Below are 5,872 nucleotides of genomic sequence, written 5' to 3'. Positions count from 1 at the left end.
GTCAGTAAAGGTGGGGACCAACATATTCAAGATGCTCAGATGGAGACCAGAAATGATGAAAAACAACTAAAACATCAATAATGTACAACAGAAAAATAATGACCACTGCAGAGATGAAAATGAGGTAGGAGAGACACAATCTAACTTTTTGAGATGTTTCATGTTGTTTGGTGGTCTTCCCATTAAAAGGAAGGAAATACTATTCTTGAGGACAGAGGATGCTTGTATTTTTCTTAAAATACCTCCCCTACTATTGTGCTCTCTAGTACTCAGTAAGTACTTTGGAAATGAATTTGAGGCTGTCCTGAGTTTCTGAACTTTCCTAAACACCTTATTAAAGAAACCTACTCCAACCACCAATCATTTGTACTTAAAATGTCATGGTTGGATGGTGATTAGCAGCCTTGGAAAATCATTCAGTGCGGGTTGGGAGGAGGAGGAAATTGAACAATGAGTTAAGGACCACTTTAACAGTTTGTAACTAAAAATGCCAGAAATGGTCAGTAAAGTTGAGGCCACAATATTCAAGATGCTCAGATAGAGACCAGAAATGATGAAAAATAATTAAATCACTAATAATGTATGACAATAGGAGAAATTCACACTGTTAAGCATAGTGTGAGTTCCCTAAATGAGGAATCACACAAAATTGGCCATTCTGTGTGGAGCCTGTAATGACAGCCAGCCTAAAAGCAGGTGGCCCATGTATCACACACACACCTGAATGGTGTTTTCCATAAATTAATTTCTACTTTCTATAAACATCATCACTTCAATTTCTGGTATTTTAAACACAAGTTAAATTTTGTATTTTAAATCTGGTATTTTAAAACCACATAACATGGCTGGTAAAATGTCTTCATGCTCACAAACTTTCAAATCTTTGAATTATTCTTGAGAATATCATGCTGAGCAAAATAAATCAAGCAGAAAAAGTCGAGAACCATATGATTTCTCTCATATATTGGATATAAAACTGAAAGCAACAAATAAACGACAAATAAGCAGAAACACGTACCCACAGACAGCAGTGTGGTAGTTCTAGAGAGAGAAGAAGGGATGGGAGGTAGGAAAGGGTAAACAGAGTTAAATCTATGGTGACAGAAGATTTGACTTTGGGTGGTAGATACCCAATGGAATATAGAGATGATGTATCACAGAATAATATACTTAAACCTATATAATTTTATTAACCAATGTCACCCCAATAACTTTAATTTTAAAATAACTTTAAAAAAAAATGTCATCAAAGAAATAGACTGGAAGTTCTCAGAGTTAATCTACATTACGGTTAGCATCTGTGTTCTGTCACAAACATTTTTTTTTCTTTTCCTTTTTTTTTAAAGATAAATTCATGAGTGTTATTCCTTAGTGTAACATATGCCAGCAGTTGTCACTTTACTTTTTAAATTTCCCTTGTGAATTTTCCTAATACATGGTGTGGCAAAAGTAGGTTTATAATTGTGAGTGCACAAAGCACAAAGTTTGTTCTTGGGATATTATTCATTAATTATTGTATTATTTTCCATACGAACAATTGTATGGAAAAAAGTTTTTAATTTTTAGTTTATTGTGTTTACATGTATTCAAGTGTCCCACTCAATAAAACATCCTCACCCCCCACCCCTGTATCCCTTTCTAGACCCTCTTTCCTTCCCTCCCCTTACTTCCCTCACCCCTGTGCTCTAGGATTTGCTGTCTTGTTACCTATATCTCTGTGTTATGTATATATAGTTTCACTAATCCCTTTACCTTCTCTGACCCTATCCCCTCAGTCCCCTTCCCTCTGACTGCTGTCCCTCTGTTCCCTCTGACCCTGCCTCTGCCTCTGTTCCATTCCCCAGTTCACTTTGTTCATTAGATTCTGCGTATATGTGAGATCGTATGATATTTTTCTTTCTCTGCCTGGCTTATTTCACTTAGCATAATAATCTCCAGGTCCATCCATGCTGTTACAAAAGGTAAGATTTCCTTCTTTTTCATTGCTGCATACTATTCCATTGTGTATATGTACCACTGCTTTTTAATCCACTCATCCTCTGATGGACATTTGGGCTGTTTCCAGATCTTGGCTATTGTAAACAATGCTGCCATAAACATGGGGGTGCATTTCTCCTTTTGAATCAGTGATTTGGTATTCTAAGGCTATATTCCTAAAAGTGGGATACCTGGGTCAAAAAGCAGTTCCATTCTTAATTTTTTGAGGAATCTTCATATTGTTTTCCAAATGACTACACCAGTCTGCATTCCCACCAGCAGTGCAGGAGGGTTCCCTTTTCTCCACACCTTCACCAACACTTATTCTGTGTTGATTTGTTAATGAGCACCATTCTGACAGGTGTGAGGTGGTATCTCATTGTGGTTTTAATTTGCATTTCTCTAATGATTAGTGACATTGACCATTTCTTCATATGCCTATTGGCTATCTGTATGTCCTCTTTGGAAAAGTGTCTATTCAGTTTCTTTGCCCATTTTTAAATTGGATTGTTTACCTTCCTGGTGTTGAGTTTTAGAAGTTCTTTATAAATTTTGGTTATTAACCCTTTATCAGGAGTATTGTCAAATATGTTCTTCCATTGTGTGGGTTGTCTTTTTATTTTGTTCATAGTGTCTTAGCTGTACAAAAGTTATTTAGTTTAATATAGTCCCATTTGTTCATCCTGTCCTTTATTTCACTTGCCCGTGGAGATAAATCTGCAAATATATTGCTGTGAGAGATGCCAGACAGCCTACTGCCTATATTTTCTTCCAAGATGTTTATGGTTTCACAACTTACATTTAAGTCTTTTATCCATTTTGACTTTATTTTTGTGAATGGTGTAAGTTGGTGGTTTAGTTTCAATTTTCGCATGTACCTGTTCAATTTCCCAACATCATTTATTAAAGAAACTGTCTTGACTCCATTGTATGCTTTTACCTCCTTTGTCAAATATCAATTGACCATAAAGGTGTGGGTTTATTTTTGGGTTTGCTGAGAGTTTTGATCATAAATGGGTGCTGGATTTTATCAAATGCTTTTTCTGCATCTATTGATATTATCATGTGATTTTTATCCTTCCTTTTGTTTATGTGATGAATCACATTGATTGATTTGTGAATATTGTACCAGACTTGCTTGCCTCACTAGAATAAATCCCACTTAATCATAATGTATATATATTTTTATGTATTGCTGGATCTGGTTTGCTAATATTTTGTTGAGAATTTTAGCATTTAAGTTCAGCAGGGATATTGGCCTATACTTTTCTTTCTTTGCAGTATCTTTACTTGGTTTTGGAATGAGGATTATGCTTGCCTCAGAAAAGGAGCTTTGAAGTCTTCCCTCCTTTTGAATTTTTTGAAATAGCTTGAGATGGATAGGTGTTAGGTCTTCTTTGAATATTTGGTAAAATTCGCCTGTGAAACCATCTGGTCCAAGACTTGTGTTTTGGGAGTTTTTTTATAACTGTTTCAATTTTATTTGTTGTAATTGGTCTGTTTAAGATTTCTGATTCTTTCAGATTGAGTTTTAGAAGATTATATGTTTCTAGGAATTTATCCATTTCTCCTCGGTTGTCCAATATTTTGGCATACAGATCTTCATAGTACTTTCTTACAATCTCTTCTATTTCTGTGATGTCAGTTGTTACTTCTCCACTTTCATTTCTAATTTTATTTATTTGAATCCTCTCTCTTTTTTTCTTGATGAGTCTAGTTAAAGGTTCATCAATCTTGTTTATATTTTCAAAAAACTAGCTCTTAGTTTCATTGATCTTCTGTATTGTTTTTTTAACCTCTGTGTCATTTATTTCTGCTCTGATTTTTATTATTTCCTTCCTTCTACTTCCTCTGGACCTTATTTGTTGTTATTTTTCTAGTTTTTTTAGATGCAGGCTTAAGTTGTCTATTTGAGCTATTTCTAGTTTCTTAAGGTATGCCTGTAATGCTATGAACTTCCCTCTCAGGACTGCTTTTGCTGTGTCCATACATTTGGAGTTGTTGTATGTTCATTTTCATTTGTTTCAAGGAAATTTTTTATTTCTTCCTTGATCTCATTGTTAACCCATTTATTATTTAATAGCATGCTGTTTAGCCTCCAAGTGTTTTAATGTTTTTCAGTTTTTCTATTGTAGTTGATTTCTTGTTTCATGACATCGTGGTCAGAGAAGGTGCTTGATATGATTTCAATCTTCTTAAACTATTAAGACTTGTTTTGTGTCCTAACATGTGGTCTATCCTAGAGAATGTTCCATGAGCACTTGAAAAGAATGTATATTCTGCTGCTTTAGGGTGAAAGGTTCTGAAGATGTCTATTAAATCCAGTTCATCTAGTGTGTCATTTTAGACTGCTGTTTCTTTGTTAATTTTCTGTCTGATGAATCGATCCATTGAAGTTAGTGGGGTATTAAAATCCCCTACTATTATCGTATTGCTGTTGATCTCACTTCTTTTGACCATCAAAATCTGTTTTAAATATTTACATGCTCCTATATTAGGTGCATAGATATTTACAATAGTTATATCTTCCTCCTGTAATTCTCCTTTTGTCATAATGTAATGACCTTCTTTATCTTTTACTATACCTTTGTTTAAAGTTTAGTCAGATATAAGTATTGCTACCCCAGCTTTTTATTAACTTTCGTTTGTGTGAAATATTTTTCTTATTTATAAATAAATTTTTATTAATTTTAATGGGGTGACATCAATAAATCAAGGTACATATATTCAAAGAAAACATGTCCAGATTATCTTGTCCTTCAATTATGTTGCATACCCATCACACAAAGTCAGATTGTCCTCCATCACCTTCTATCTAGTTTTCTTTGTGCCCCTCCCCCTCCCCTTCCCCTTTCTCTCCTTCCCTCCCCCCCCCCTAACCACCACACTCTTGTCCATGTCTCTTAGTCTCATTTTTATGTCCCACCAATGTATGGAATCATGCAGTTCTTGTTTTTTTCTGATTTACTTAGTTCACTCCATATAACGTTATCAAGATCCCACCATTTTGTTGAAAATGATCCAATGTCATCATTTCTTATGGCTGAGTATCATACCCTAGTGTATATGTGCCACATCTTTTTTATCCAGTCTTTTCTTTTTTTTCCTTTTTTTACAGTGATTAGAGCCTTTAAGCAAACTCTTGGCCAATACAACAAGAATCCATAAAAGAATAGTGTCCTTAACATGTTCACCAAGTCCAAGTTGGCACCAACACCATTCCAGATCCCTGCAAATGCAACCCAACCCCAGTTCAGTCCATTAGGAGCTGTCACAAGGAGCAGAAGTCCAGGAAAAGTCCACATCCAGGAAAAGTCCACATGGCACTGGAATTGTTGTCACAATTCTATACTTTGCAGCTCACGTCCAAGTCCCAATGACCGCTGCTTCTAGCTGGTAATGATTTAGGTAGACTGGAAAATCCATCTGCAGCATGTGTGGAGATGAAGCTTCTGTTCTCCTCTGCCTGGGGATATGAAACCAGGCTGCTTTTCCCTGCAGCTGTGGCGGGGTAAAGAGAACCTTCAGATACACTAAGTTGGGTGGCAAAGGTAAATTCATAATAAAAGTTGGCAAAAGGGGGAAAGAGAGCTCTAAATTAGGAGTAGGTCCCAGCCTGAAATATGAGTGGAGCATTAGGGTAGGAGAAATAAAGGAAACACTATATATTAAACAAAGCAGCAGAAAATAGGACTGTCAACATCCACAACAGAGATCTTTGAGGGAAGAATAAAAAACCTGACTATTCAGGCAAGACATAGTTAAGTGGCCCTTGAGCAAATGAGATCAGTTTACCTGCTTCTTGGAAGAAATACCCGAGGCTCGTCCACAGTGTCGTAGATGGGGCCGACGACCCTGGACACCTTCAGCCTGCAGTGGCAAACCCCAGCATTCT

Source organism: Saccopteryx leptura, chromosome 3 (assembly GCF_036850995.1).
Source record: "Saccopteryx leptura isolate mSacLep1 chromosome 3, mSacLep1_pri_phased_curated, whole genome shotgun sequence".
NCBI lineage: Eukaryota > Metazoa > Chordata > Mammalia > Chiroptera > Emballonuridae > Saccopteryx > Saccopteryx leptura.
This window is presented reverse-complemented; position numbering follows the sequence as displayed.